This window comes from Cornus florida, unplaced genomic scaffold (genome assembly GCF_030987335.1).
Source record: "Cornus florida cultivar Cherokee Brave unplaced genomic scaffold, ASM3098733v1 CherokeeBrave_3.0.0_Hap2_Chr08, whole genome shotgun sequence".
NCBI classification, from domain to species: Eukaryota; Viridiplantae; Streptophyta; class Magnoliopsida; order Cornales; family Cornaceae; genus Cornus; species Cornus florida.
The window spans coordinates 77,671,649-77,688,389 of NW_026775578.1; the positions used below are offsets into that span (position 1 = coordinate 77,671,649).

Below are 16,741 nucleotides of genomic sequence, written 5' to 3' on the forward strand. Positions count from 1 at the left end.
CTCCACCTTCAGAAACAACATGCCCCAAAAACTTCACTTCTTGTAGCCAAAACTCACACTTCTCATATTTGGCATACAATCGGTGCTCCTACAAAATCTGCAATACAATACTCAAATGGATCTCGTGCTCCTCCCGAGATCGTGAATACACAAGAATGTCATCCACGAAAACTACCACAAACTGGTCCAAGTAATCGTGAAAGACACGGTTCATCAAGTCCATGAATGTCGCTGGTGCATTAGTCAAGCCAAAAGGCATAACAAGGAACTCATAGTGTCTATACCATGTACGGAACACTGTCTTCGGGATATCCTCATCTCTAACCCGCAACTGATAATAGCTAGACCTCAAGTTAATGTTCGAGAAACAATTGGCTTCTCTCAACTAGTCAAACAAATCATCTATCCTTGGCAAAGGATATTTGTTCTTGATGGTAGCATGATTCAACTCTCTGTAATCTATGCACAACCTCAAAGAACCATCTTTCTTCCTAACAAACAAGACCGGTGCGCCCCATGGTAAGACACTCGGTCTGATAAAACCTTTCATCCTCAATTCATCGAGTTGCATTTTCAATTCTTCCAATTCAACTAGTGCTATACGATACGGTGCCATAAAAATTGATGCGGTACCGGACATCAAATCAATAGTAAACTCCATTTCTCGATGTGGAGGCAACTCTGTCAAGTCCTTTCAAAAAACATCCAGAAAATCACAAACAACTACAGGATAATCCTCTTCCACAACATCATCTTCTTCGACTAAAAGACTAGCCAAGAAGTAATCACCACGGCCTCTTTCACGAATTCCATAAAACGATGAAATGTGGGAATCACTCTGATCTCCCGCAAAAAGGAAACAGTCTCCCTCTAGAGTGCAAATCGTGACTCTTCCTTTGAAACAATCGATCGTAGCATGAAATGAAGCTAACCAATCCATCCCGAGAATAACATCAAAACTAGTCATCTCCAGGAGGATAAGGTCAAACACAAAAGTTCACCCGGCTATCACAATGGAACAATCCCTCACAACTCGGCTCAAAGACACTGAAATCCCAACTGGCGTATCAACACATAACGCCCGATCCATGAAACTGACCTTTAACCCCGATGCAAGTGCAAATGATGATGCAATGAATGAGTGAGATGCACCAGAGTCAAAGAGAATACGAGCCCAAGAACCAAACACTGGAAAAATACCTCGGAGAATTGATGGACCAAAAGATGCATTAGTCGGTGCAAGTGCAAAGACACATCCATCCAGTGCCTATGCCTGAGAACTGCCAACCTGAACACTTAACTACTAAACTAACATAGTAGGAGTATCCCTCCTAGTTGGCCATGATCCCTGTAAAGACACGGCAGGCTGTGGTGGTAGCGGTGGTCTGAAACCCGACTGAGCTATAGCCGACTGTGACGGCCTCTATTGTGGCCCTCTACCACTACCGGTGCCTGCTCCCCAATTCGGACAATCTCGAATCAAATGGCCTTGCTGGCCACACCCATAACAAGCTCTCAGAGCTGAAGAAACTAAGGATGATCTCATAGGACAATTAGACTTGTAATGTTCAGGCTACTGACATTAAAAACAAACAACTCCACTCTTATCAGACCTAGCTGGTAAAGGAATGGTAGGGGCGGATCGTGCAGACTACTGTCCCTGAAACTGAGACGAACTACCTCTATTCCGTTTCCATGAAGGTCCCTCTGAAGGTGATCTGGCATTCTTCTTTTATTTCCACTGTTCCTTTCTTACATTTCTATCCATAGCTTCTGCCTCAAGCATCAAAGCCCTTTCCACTGCCTCTAAGTAGACCTTGAAAGACTGGGCTGTTATGAACGGCCTCATTTGGTAAGGAAGGCCAGAGACAAACTTCCTTGTCTTATCAACCTCATTGCTCACTAACTTAGGAGCAAAACGAAAAAGAGACGTGAACTTGTTTTCGTCCTCCGTTACCCTCATATTGCCTTGGATAAGGCCATTAAACTGTTCCCTTAGCTCCCACCTCTTGGTAATCAGAAAATACTTCTCATAAAACAGCTCTTTAAACTTCTCCCAACTCATTTTCTCCACTTTGTGCCAGTTAGTGACTGACTTCCACCAAAGCTTGGCATCCTTAGAAAACTTATAAGTGGTTAAGATGATTTTCACATAATTATCCGTCACATCCATAGAGGTCAAATGAGTTTCTACTTGATCCATGTAGTCGTCCGTTACCATGGGATCTGCACCACCTTCGAAAATCACTGGCATCAACTTAGAAAACCCAGAAATCAACTTGAGACATTTCTGTGCTGGCATCTCCTCTACCTGAACTGGCAGTTGAGGTACCGGTTGCGGAAAAATAACAATTGTTACCCTTAAGGCACTCTGTAACAATCAGTTCAATGCTAGTTCCGCCAAACCTTCACCCTCTTCGACGGGTGCGTCAACATTGCCTCCTCGTGTGGAGATACCTTTAGGGGTAATCAAGTCCCAAAGAAGTGCATCCTCCTTAACTTGCTCCACTGGATTGGAGCTAGAGCTCTCACCCACATCTCCTCTTGTCGGCCTAGTGCTAACACCCTTCGGTTCCCTTCGTGGTGGCATCATGCTATAAAACGAGAAAACGGTTCAATGATGTGACACTAAAGTCCAACCATGGACGACTTTATACAATGATGCCATACTAACACTTAGCATGCAAAGCTATTCAATAAACACTTTAAATAAATATGTAAGCACATAAGCAATTAAACAGTTAAGTATACTTCTTCAAGTAATAAAACACATAGCAATTAATCATATAAACAATGCAATAAACTTCCCATACAACCCTATGTAGGCCTCTACTCGTCGTCCTAATGGTTTTCGAACCACCGTTCTGATCCCAAATTTGTAATGACCCAAACCCGTGGGTCCGAATCGTTAACCGGGTCCTCACCCGAACCTGAGGTCAACTAGGTTATACCATTCATTTCCTGTGTCCATATCTGTCATACGAGTCAATCCAGGGTCCATAATACTTTAAGAAACAGCCTTACAGGTAGGGGTGGGCAATAAATTCGCGAATCCGTGGATCCGATCTGTACGGATCAGATCGGATTGATAGAGCCATGGATCGGTGGCGGATTCAAAAAAAATTGAATCCGTAGTTCACGGATCGGATCACAGATTAGGCTATTAAAAATCCGATCCGATCCGTGAATCCGATCCGTGGCCAATCCATTGCATATATATATATATATATATATATATATATATATCATATAATACAATTATACCATATTCAATTATACAATCCTATATATATAATATTACTATATTAGTGTTGGGACCACCTCACCTTGAAATTTACGTGACTTTGAAAAGGCAGTGGACTTTTTGCATCCCCAACAAAATGGAATCTTTCGGCTTCCTAACTAGGTTTGGCCAGATCTTGTGTCAAAACAGCTTCCTCCTTCGAGTAACTTTACTCTTTCTTCCATTTTCATTGAATTAATCCTTCTGATCTACTCTGCCTGAGAACTCAAGGAAGACCAAAGAGAAAAACGGCCCTCACCAAATCGAAATCTAGCCATCAATCAGTGAAAAAAACCCCGTCTCACCTCTCTTCTTCTAATCTTCTCTCCCATATCCTTCTTCTTCTGTCGAGCTTTTCTTCATTTGTGTCTCAGTAGGCACATCAAAGATCTCGCCAATCCCTAGTATCTTTCTTCAATGGCTTAGCCTTTTGTGAAAAAGGACGACGATCGCGATGACGAAGGTATGTGATAATTCGATGTTTTTTTACTGATAATAGTTTCCTTTGAATATTTTAATTCTGTTGTTGTAACTATTTATTTGATTTATGCATTCGGTTCAATTTAGCTTTTAATTTTTGATTATTCATATCAAAGATTCAGATCTTCTTTACCGTTTGCCTCACTGTGTTGTGGTTTTCTGATTTAAAGTTCATTGTTAATTTATAAAATTTTTATACTCTTCTTACAGATGTTGAGGGGATTCATGGAGATTGTTATGGCATATTCAGTCCACGGATTGGATCCGATCCAATCCGCCATTTCACGGATCAAATCTGATCCGATCCGTTGGCTAACGGATTGGTGGCGGATTTAGAATCTCCCAATCCGTTGTGAGCGGATCGGATTAGAATTGATGCCTAATCCGATCCGATCCGTTGCCACCCCTACTTACAGGGAGGTTCAAATGATACAAGCCAAAAGGGAAGGATCAGCTGGCTGATGGCCCTTGACTGGCCAGCTGACAGGACTGGTTTGGTCGGCTGACCAACAGGGTCGGCTGGCTGAAACGATTGCACAAAATGCATACTCTAGGGACTTTACTATTATAGGAGTGTCGATCGGCTGGTGGGGAGGTTCGGTTAGCCAAACTTGGGGTTTCGGTCGGCTGGTGGAGAGGGTCAGCTGGTCGAAACAAGGCTTCCTATAATTCAACTCAATGGAATGATTTCTGGTTGGGCTCTTTACGGGCTAAGCCTATACTGGACCTGTTATACAGTTGAATTCCAAATTCACGGCAACAAATCATGACATTATACATTTGAAAGGCATCAATAATAAATCAAAATATAACTTCCTTTCCCATTCATCATAAAATATTTACATAGTCTGGCTTCCCTTTAAAATACCAACAAGAGTTATAGTTTACAATACATGACCATTGCTTGTAAAATGAACACACTTCACTATGGTTTTGAGACTTTACAAAAGTATAGCAAATATACAAAAGATGGCAAAAATATATTCCTAGTCCTCCTTAAGCTTGTGAAAAGTCTGCGTCTCCTACTTCTTTCTCTAGTCCTGAAAAATGTTGGATGTAATGGGGTGAGCAAATTATTCAGTAGGTAATGCCTAGGACACACCTCTTGTAACCCCGTGAATCTAAATAATGAATAGAATTATGGAAAATGGGATCATGCGATGCCGGGAAATATAACATTAATGGCAAGTCCAAAATGAATGATATAATATTATGGAATGCTATGCCATGTCGCTCCCCATTTTCAAAATCATCCATCATTTTTCAAACTGTTAATATAACCCGTCTATTGGTGACTCTGCAGCGACACGAGAGAAGGATTGGCTACTGTCCCTGACCTTTGGTACCCCCGCGACGTCATTTAGGACCCAGCTAGCTCAACCACGCTAGGGAGATTTCCCTAGTTCCCTCTAGGTTATATTAAAACCACGGCCCCTTGGTGACTTCGCGGTGATCGGGTTTTCTCAAAACCATTTTATCAAAATTCTTCCCCGAAAAGCCTTTTTTTTCTTTATTTCAAAATCATTTCCCTTCATGCATACCCAATGATATGCATGTGTGTTTCATACCTTTAATGCTACGCGATTAAGGTATTTTTATACAACATAATTAAGCATGCTTTATAAGAAATTCTAGGAAAACTACATATGCTTTCATACATCATTTCTAGCAAGTGAACAACATAATAGGCTCTTAGGCATGTTTTTCATACAAATCAACTTGTACATATAATCATGAACTTTGTGCACCATAATTAAATCATTTTAGGGGAAATTAACACCAATTATACATGTTAGCAACAATTAACAAGGAATTGACTCACAAAAGCGCAAGAAAATATGAATTAGAGACTCCTACCTCAAATTAAGCAAAAACCTCCAAATATGCCCTAGATCTCGAATTTCCTAGAGTGCACCAAATAAGGAATTGCTTCGATCAATTCATAGATCTCGCCGTGATCTTCAATTTGCTGTAAACGGCTTCCAAAAATATCAAGTATTGGGGAAGAAATCAAGCTTTGTAGCTTTGATAGAAAAAGAAAAAGAAAAAACAAGGAAAAAGGGGAGAGAGAGAGACTAGCGAGGAGAGAGAAAGTGAGAAGGGAAATGAGGCCTAAAATGCCTCTTTGACCATTTTTAACAAAATGTGAGTCCCACCTATTTTCAAATAAAAATTTTCTTTTCTTTATTAATTTAAACCACAAATACACACATATATATATATACACATATCAATCCACAACCACATAAAACACATTAATTAACATGCATGAGATGCAAATGGACCTAACCAAAATTCCTATAAGCAACAATTCTGGTAGCGGATCCCACACGGAACCGTCCAGCCCGAAAAATAAAAAAATGTGAAAATGACCAACTTTGCATTTCAAAGAGTCCTGAACTCAATGAAATGCTCTAAAAAACTCTTGGACATAATCGGCACACTCCACGGTGTCCAGTACGAAAAAGGGCAAAAGACGAAAATGCCCTTGCAATGACAAAATTCCTGAAAAAATAAAAAATGGCGAAAATAGAAACATCACAATATATATATATATATATATATATATATATATATATATATAATTTTATTATTTAATTTATATATATATATATATATATTATTTTATTATTTAATTTATATATATATATAATAAAATTATATATATTTATATATATAAAATAATTTCGTCTTATTTTCAAAACCCAATAATTCGTGAATAAAGTTGATGTTAGTGATTTTTAAAGTTTCACCACCACCTTTATGCTCGAAGGAGAAATTATTAGTTGGTCTTGATCTATTTGACACTTAATAGATTAATTGAATGACAACTCTTCGATCATGGCACTTTGTAATATATTAGTGCACTCTTTGTGGGACCATTTTTTCTATCCGATTTAACTGGTGCATTAAGTGTCAATGGTCGAAAATAATCTAATAATTTTTTTGCCTCAACACAGAGTCAAACCCACTAAATATATGAATCAGTGTAATAAAAGATTTGGACTACACTTTTATTTTATTATTATTATTATCATCATCATCTTAGCAAATTAGGAGAGAGGAACTTGAACACGGCACATGTGTTCCAGCACTAAATGATCTACCAACTGAGCCACCGAGCTTGTAAAAGATCAGCTAATGAGCTATATATATGAAAACAACATCAAATATCAAGCCTATTCGGTTCAATTTTATGATTTACAATTCTAAAAACTTAATTAAAAATATTTGCTTTAAAAATTGAACGCTTCATGAGGTTTCTTTGTCATCCAAATTAAATAAAGAAAAATGAGAAATGACTCTTTCCTTCAAATCATACCATTTTTCTAGAAAAAAAAAAAAAAAGAAAAAAGAAAAAAGAGAAGAAATGCTCTTAGCTTTATGAACTTGGCAATTTTGTTTTGATTATTCCAATTTTAAATCTTTAGGCTATTGTAAATATTTTTTAATATAACCACACACAATATATATATTTTTTTCAAGACAGGAAATGTTAGAAGTTAAATTAATAGATGCAGATGTTCGAAATCTAATCCACTAGGCTATCGCACATATCAAAACTTATGTAAGCAGCATCTCAAAAAAAGAATAAAATTACGTCTCTCTATGTGTGACAAAAATGCCATTGTTTTAAATGATTGTATTAAGTTCATTTTGTGTCTATGCTCAAAATTTTAAGTAAATGATATTAAGACCTATTATTTATTTTTAGGGTAAATTGCATTGACACTCCTTGAGATTTTGGTCAACGCCACTCATTATACTGTTAATGACTTTTTTTACGTTGACATCCCCTAAGGTTTAAAAAAACGTGCATTGACACCTCAACTAGACCTTAGAAACCATATGAAATTACCTTACCTTTGACTTGTCAACAACTCCATTTAAATCATGAAATTACAAATTTAATCTCCTACCTAAATTTAATGGACGAAACTAACATCTTCATCTCTTCTATATATTTAGATATAGTTTATATATAATAATACTTATACCACATAACCTCCACCACAGCATAAAAATTAAAATAAAAAAAAAAATTTAAATATCAAGATAAATATATACCACTATAACCACCCGCACTAGAACCACCACCACCACACCCAAACACCATAATAGAAGAAAAAAAAATATAAAAAACAATCATGACCAACCCATACTTATACGACCCAAACGCCACTAGAGGGTTAAAAAGTAATTTCATAGTGGGAAGAGACCAACATAACCACCACAACCACACCCAAATCACACCATAAAAACCACCACTAGTGTTGTGGTGGAAAAAAAAATCTGCTGAGAGAGAGGAAGTGTTGGTGGCTAGGTACTAAAAAAAAAAAAAAAAAAAACACGAGAAGATGAAAGATTAGGGTAGAGAAAAATACTTAACAATGATAATAGTTTGTCTATTAACATGGTGAATATTTTTTAAATTAATTAAATTAAATAATTAAGAACAAATATGATATTTAAAATTATACGAGTGTTATTGTTAAAAAATTTATTAATTCTGAGCGACATTGAGGGGTCAATCCAATTTACCCCCCTTTTTCTTTTTCTTTTTCTTTTTTTTTTTTTTACAATTATGATGACTAAATTTTTAGTATTTGGATGCCAATTTTCTAGTTCCAGAACCGTACCCAGGAAATCGTGTGCCCTAAACCAAATCATCCAAAACAGCGTCGTATCTTCATCCATAACCTTCACAGCTCTCTCTCTTTTGTTTCCCTTCCACCGACGCTCTCAACGACGGCGATCAAATTGGTGTATCGACGGTACTTGAGTGCAAACCCTAATGGGCTTTTTTTTTGCACGTTTTTAAAATTTCGCAGTTCACCCAATTTAAAACATAGAAATAGAAAATAAGATTAGCCCCAACAGATCACATAATATTAATCAAATATGGAGAACTCAGCCTCGGCGGCGGCAGCAGGAGGAGGTGGCGGCGGAGTCGTCAACGGTATGATTATCCTCAAAATCAAAGTGGGGATGGTTCAACAGCAATAGTAACGGACTTGGATCCGAAGCAAAACCTGAACCATACAGAAGACTCCTCCACCAACTCTACCTCACCGTCTCTTCCTTCAACGTAGCCTCTCAACTCCCCCTCCTCCAACGCCTGTATGTATCTCTTCCTTTCTTTCTATCAAACAAACCCTAGATTAGATTTCTTTGGAAAAAAAATTCTTTCTTTTTTCGATTCAATTCTTAATTGAATTTATTTGTTTTTACAGGAATTCTCTTGTTATGGAGCTGGATAACATGATGAAATTGTCGGAAAAGTGCGACATCCAGGTCCCCATGGAGGTCCTCAAGTTAGTCTTTTTCTTTTTCTCCTCTATTTTTTTTTTTTTTTCCTGGTCTTGTAGTTTACATTATTATGTCTTTAATCTCTTATATGTCTAGTTTAATTGATGATGGAAAGAATCCTGATGAATTCACAAGGGATGTTATAAATAGCTGCATTGCCAAAAATCAGATCACCAAAGGCAAAACGGATGCCGTCAAGGTTACTCTTTTACTCTAGTTTCGCTTCCTACGTAATAATTTCACAATTCTACTTCTTCTTCTTTACCCCTTTGTGTAATATGTATTTCATTTTGCCTCACTTAATTATCTACAATCCACACCTTGTGCTCCAATGTTATGGATAGCAATGATCTTATGTTATGTAATTCTTAAACCATTTTTGTTATCATTTTAGCAATGATCTTATGCTCTTTTTTTTTTTTTTTTTTCTTTTCTAAACCATTTTTTGTACCAAAGTTCAATGAAGACCATCATTTGTGCAATATTTAACTTACCTTTTTTCTTTGTAGGTTCATTATTAGGCAGCTTTGGTCTTCCAGTAATTCCCTAATTCTTAATACATCTGTCAAGTTTTGTGTCATAGGTTTAAACGAACTGAGGTGGCAGTAAGTGAGATTATACAGGGTTGGTAGGACTACACATGGAGTGTTTTCTTGGATGATCATATTTATAGTTTCTTCTGCGTATATGGACTGATAACTGATAATTGGCATTTTTGCCTGGTTAAAAGCAAAAAACTTATTGTTTAATATGACTTATGAACATAGTGTGCCTTCAAAGCCTTCCTTTACCATTTGTTGTATCAGATTGTAGGGAATATAAATTCCCTTTGGGACACAATATGATGGATATAATAGAGATAATCTTGGCCTAATGGTTTTTCATATGATATCCTACAAGTGTTAATATGATTCATGCACATTCCAGTGGCTCCTTTTTAGCAGATTATTATAATTCTTTGTGTTGATTATATTTTACATATACTATACTTACATACTGTTGATTTCTTCAACTAAGCTTTAAGAATTCTGCATTCTTTACGGGGTTTTCACAGGCATCTCCTAGAGGAACTTGAACAGGCATTCCTTGACGAAGTGGAAGGTTACAGAGAGATACGCGCGGCTTCTGCTGCTGTAAGTCACATTTCTCATTAAGTTTGTTTCAATATGTTGTTCATTCAATTATGATATTGCCAGATGTCAAGTTTACCCCGAGAAGTAGTTCCTGTCATCCCCCTTCTATGCGTGTGTGTATATACATGCATGTGTGTATGTATGCATGCATATATCCACCCCCGACCCCCAAACCCTAACCCCTGATGTTTTTTGTATAACTGCTACTAACCCTTCTGTCACGCCCCGCTCCCTGCAGTCACGTGAGATAGCTAACAACGACGAAAATGACATAACACCTTAAAGTTCTTCTAAAGAGAAATGCACTATAATGTAATAGTAACAATAATGCTACCAAAATTTTCTCAACTCTCAAAGTCTAAAGTCTTTTTGTAGACAGAACCTATACATTCCAGATTAAGTACATGATTCAGAAGTCCATATAACATTGTAAGACTTTGAGAGTTTAAAGGCTCTCTTTTCTCTTTTGAGAGGAGTCCATTTCTCTTTCCAGTCATTGGGATTGGGTGGTTAGTGGGAAGTCTATACTTCCTGGTCCAAGAAATCAACTTGCTTCCCCAGCTCCCGAAGATTCCTAAGTTAGTGAGTTTTTCCGTCTCTCACTTTCTTTCATGCCTTCCGCTTTACTCACAATATCCCATATTCTATACTACAAGTCTAGCTTGTGGGGTTTGCGTTCCCCTTTTGAATGCTTATATTTATTTATATACAATTAGTCACATGCATAACATTATAAGAAAATGTACGTCAATCTCTTCAAAAGGTTTGAAGTGATTCTGCTAATGTAAATATCATATGTGATACGCGTGAGACCAACAGATTAGGCGGATAAATAGAAGTGAGCTACCAGATTTGGTATTCACAAGTGCTGGCACCTATACTTTTTTTAATTTTTTTTAATAAATACAAATTTACACCATAAGCTTTGCTAGTCCCTTATTCACATCAGATTAGGTGCTCTTATCAAACATCTATGCTGGAGCTGGTCGATGGGAGAATGTAGCAACAATAAGAACCATGCTAAATGACAAGGGAATGAAGAAGCTCCCTGGTTGTACCTCCATTGAAGTTAATAGTGCTGTTCATTAGTTTCTCGTGAGTGACAAAACACATCCACAGAGTGATGATATATACAAGATGTTGGATGAAATAGACAGTCTTTTGGAGATGGCAGGGCATGTGTGCGATACATCTGAGGTGCTTTATGACATTGACGAGAAATGGAAGGAAGGGACATTGTCTCAACACAGTGAGAGGTTGGCAATTGCTTTCGGGTTGATCAGTACAAAGCCGGGGACAACAATCAGAATTGTGAAGAATCTTCTCGTTTGTGGTAATTGTGATTCGGCAACAAAGCTGATATCAAAGATCTTTAACAGAGAAATTATCGCTAGGGATCGTAATCGTTTCCACCATTTCAAGGATGGTTCTTGCTCATGCATGGACTATTGGTCGAACATGTGGGCATGCCATCTTAGTGTTGGCACACCTGTCACATTCAACCACACACTTGCTTCTTATATTCTACAAGGCTCCACGACACCTGGCATTAATTAATCACTACCATCACTCACCAAAGAATTTCATCTTGAAACTCGGGATATTACACCTTCCGATCGTTCGTACTTGGAAACGTTCTGAGAATTAATCTCAATTTTTTTTTCTAATCATGGCCGCCTACTTTTATTATTATTATTATTATTGCTTTGCAAACCCAATCGTATGAGAAAATGGTTATCTTTACTAGTTTCTCCATGTGACTGGCCCAACAGGAAAAGATCCTAGGTCCACCTTGCTTTTTTAACGATATATACCTCATCTTTGCCAGTTTTGTCAGGATGATACTTGATGGTGGAGCTCGTATTAAGGTAATGAAGAACGCATGGTTAGAAAATTTTGTAAGAAACAAAGTGGTACATATAGAACTTAGATTGGAAAAAAGAACCATAGGGAGGTGTTGCAGAATGATGGATAAAAAACTAACAACATTTGGGGACTTGAGCAGTATGACCCAATAAATCCTATGTGATTGTAGAAATCTGAGATGTTTTTGATATATAATGACGAAATGGAACTGTGGAAGCTCACCTTTAGCGGCAACCTTAAAAATGTATTATAATGATTACCAGATTATCAATATCTAATTGTCCATATATATTGATTTAGTAATTTTGGACTTGTTACACATAAAATGACCCGTGAAAATAGGTGCAACCTTTGTAAAATCAAGGTATATCAAAAGATCCATACATTCCTATACTAACACCTAGGAAGCATGGACACACCTAAAAGGTCAAAGAATCTGTGTCAGACACCGACATTGGTTGGACACGGCCCAACATGTGTCGCTCACGCCAAAAGATGTGGCTTTAATCTTTCTGTTTTTTATAATTTTTGGACACTTGCAGACATGGCACAACTGCACAGATACGCCATAGACTTGTGTTGCATTGTTGGGGAGTTTTTTAAGAAAGTTCTAAAAAGAAAGATAGGTTAAAGTAAATAAGATAATTTTTATTATTTTTTTAATAATATGGCGGTCATGACATAAAATATTTATATATTTTTGGTTTAAAAAACAATTATTATTTATTGTTGTAGGTAGATTCAATTGCGTGGTTCGTTAAACAATAAGATACTTATCTTATTTTCTCGTTAAGTTGAAGGGAAAAAATGTTACTCTTAAAATACTGGAATATCTATCTATAAAAAGACATATTTTTATTAGTCATCATATACGTATTTTAATTTTTTATGATCTGCCACGTCGCCCTGCCCGTGTCATGTTCATATCCCCATCGTATCTTATACTATTACAATGATAAAGAATCTAGCTGCCCTTCAACATGCAAAAAGTTGTCCGAGGAGGAGCTGATCCTTCCATTACCCAACAAAAAAAGGCATACCAAGAGTTACTCTTACCTTTATGAATAGAATTTTCCTCCCCCTCAAGACCACCTATTTTTCTTTCCCCAAATACGACACATCCAACATAAAGGATCTGTATATAAAAATGGAAAAAGAGAAAGAAAAAGATAACAAAGCTGTATTTTAAGCTTTCCTCCTCCTGAGCTTTTCTTCTTTCTCCAAGTTATGAGTGAATCTGGCACTGTACAGGGGAATAGCCTTGACACCCCAAATGTGCCAGCACAACAAATTATAGCTCTCTTGCCACTTGACAATGAAGAAGCAATTGGTCCTCACTGCTCTCCTCTTTACTTGCACAACACCAGTTAGGACTTGGGAGTGATTTTTTATTATTTTTCTTTTTTTCTCTACCTTAGTTTATCAGTGGTCCGAATCTTCCCATGAACCATTGTTGATGCAAAAAAACCCCATTGGAAGGAGGATCAGTGGAGCCCCTCCTGCTATCCATGGACTTAATTTTATTAGAACCGTATAAAATGACTTCACCTCAAAACACATATTTCAATGCCCCATTTCATGTCATCCCTTTCTGTTGGGAATCCACCTTATATGAATGGAGCCCAATAACTCACCCCATTTCAATCTCCCAATCATTCACATCTCTTCCAATAACCACACCCTATTTCATACCATCACACGCATTCCTTCTTTAATCCGCCATTAGGGCATTCTCACTTGCTAATGCATATGCTAGTTACAGAATATATTTAGTCCTTTTTGCTTTCTGTGTGGATGTGTGTTTATTTATTTATTATATATATATATATATATATATATATAGCTCTAATATCTTAACATCTGGTTCAAGAATCGAAACGGCTTGCACAAGCACAAAGCATATTACCAAATGGAGATGTGAAGATCAAGCCCGAGCTTTAAGAACCTAGGTCATTGACAAATCAGGTTAATTTAGCCTATTTATGTATTACAATATCTGTTGATTAGATTAACTCTGATCCTATTTGGCTGATTTTGTTGGTTGAATTTCTTAGTGCACGCCGAATATATGTTATAATGGTGTGACTTCTTGTAACTTTAGAATAGTTCATTCTCTATGAACTCTCAGAATGATATAAACTCTCAGAATGAAAGGTCAATCTATTTCAGCATTCTATTTAAAACTATTTTCTTCTGAAAGTACAGTAAAATATAATTTTACCATCTTCCCTTTCACATGTGGTAAAACAAGAATCAATTAAAAGTTGTATGTTTGTGCTCCAGTATTCAATTCAGGAGCCAGATGTCCATGGACACACTTAGGCAAATTTAAGCATATTATGTTTTAATGTATCATTTTAGTGATGGTGCTGTGTAAAAACTATCAAATTCAAATATTTCCTAAAAGGGTATATTACATGGACCTTTCCTATATGCACCTCCATTATTGTTTGGGATATTATTCGAACCTCTTCTAAGAATGAAACTAACCTACACAGATCTCCCTTTTGTTATGGTCAATGCGAGTCCATGACGGATTTTGATGATGTCATGTAGTGAATAAAGTGAAATTTTCATATTACTATTCGTCCATCTCCTCCCTCTCAAAGATGGCACTTTAGTCATTTATCACAACTTGAGGGTATTTTAGTAAATTAGACAAATTTGTTAGTGCATTTAACCGTCACTAGGAAGTGGGGTTAGTTTTATTTTTAAGGGAGGTCCAAGTAATTATGACAAACTATAAGGGAAGTCTTTGTAATTATGGCAAATCATTAAGAAAGTCCTAATTAACCCTTTCCTAGATATTATTACTTATGAAAAATATTTCCTAGACATGATCCTAATTCAATATTGAAAACCACATGAGACAGGAATTTATGTTATCTATTGCTTATATTTACCAAACATATAAATTGACAACATGACTTATGGATAAGGATTTTGATCCTCTAAGTTAAATATTTTCTAAGTTATTTTAAGTTGAATTCATTACATATTGACACGTGACATTTAAAATCTACTTACTGTTGGTTGTCAACCCGTTTTGAATTAAGAAAAATTGTTTACGTGTCAATTTGTAGCGAATTTAACTTAGGATAACTTAACCAATATTTAACTTTATCCAAATCCTATGGCTAATTGGTAACTGTTGAAATATTTGGTTTATTCTCAAGAAAAACCCATGCATTGTACAAACTTTTGCAAGTCGTTCCCTGCATTGGGAGTATCCTACGATATGTAAAAAAAACCCTTGTATGGTAATTTTTTTATTCATTAACTTATATGTAAAAAGGTAGTGTTGGTCTACAGAACATATAACTACCTTTCGTAATAACCATGTATGTAAGCTTGGTCACATGTGAACTTCAGCATAAATATATTTTATAATTTATAGTAATATTATTGGTGATAATTATATTGTCCATATATATATATATATATATATAATTCGGCAATTAATGGAAAATATTTTCTTACGATGAGCAGATGTTGGAGTTAATACCTTATTCAAACTAACTTACTCCCTTTAAGAAGTAGGCACTATGACAATCACTATTGATGGGGAAACGTAATACCAGTTGTGCTATCATTTTCATAAAATATATTTTATGAAAGACATTAGTGGAAACAAACGTCGCTTATTGTGTTGATGATCATGTGGTATTTATGTTTACCTTTGCCAAACAGCAAAAAAAAATAAAAAATAAAAAATAAAAAATAAAAAATAAAAAGAAACTAACGTAGCCTACTCTGCTCATGTTTATGTTGTGTCTAATTTGCATGGACTTTGCTCCCAACGGAGAATGATGGAGAATATGAACTATTTTTTATGCATAGTGGTGTGTGATGCTTCCTATTCCTAACCTAGTACCATCATGCATTGCATCAGAGTTTCATTCTTTTAATTACTCATATTCCCATACCACCTAACAGGGAATTGGACCATTTTTGGCGTCACATTCATTTAAGGTTTTGTTTGTTTGCAGGTAATTTAAATAAAATATTTTTATTTTTATTTTTATTTTTTAATGTTTGATAAGGTCTAAGTCGAAGTTCATCATGTTGGATGTATAAAATAATTTGTCCAAAATTAATGATTAAGTGTTTTTTATTAAATTTTAAAATAAATATTTTACTTAAATTTGACAACAAAACACAAAAAATAAAAAATAAAAAAAACATGTCTATATATTTTGAAAATATTTTACATCCAAACACACAAGCCTTAATTTAAAGTGGCGGAACTAGATGGTTGTGTTTGAACAATATAATGTCAACACCTAATCAGTTGATGTTTTTCTTTGGACACTTCTGTTTTTTGTGTTTGAGTTGCAAAATCACATCCAGTTAAACAATGTCCATTTCACTCCATTTGGGAATAAGTGGAGAAGAATTGGCCAAGTCACTTAAAAAATTGGGTTAAACAATATAAAAACTTTAATTATTAATTAATAAATACGGTATAAGTTATAATAATACGATATATTGTATGGAATTGTCAATTTAGCCCATTATTTCATTTTTAACGAAAAATAAGGGAAAACAAAGAAGAAGGGAAGGGAAGGTCTGTGTTGCTGCGTCTCAGGCTTGGTCTGAGGGTTTTCGTGGTTGGTCTGAAATTAAGGTTGTCTTATTTCAATTGTTGTTTACTTCATTTTGAACGAAC

The 16,741-nt window shown here is 35.9% G+C and overlaps 1 pseudogene; it reads left to right on the top strand.

The window, feature by feature from the left end:
- Positions 1-8,738: 8,738 nt before the first annotated feature.
- On the top strand, positions 8,739-14,258 carry LOC132268161 (mediator of RNA polymerase II transcription subunit 10b-like; annotated as a pseudogene).
- Positions 14,259-16,741: the final 2,483 nt, after the last annotated feature.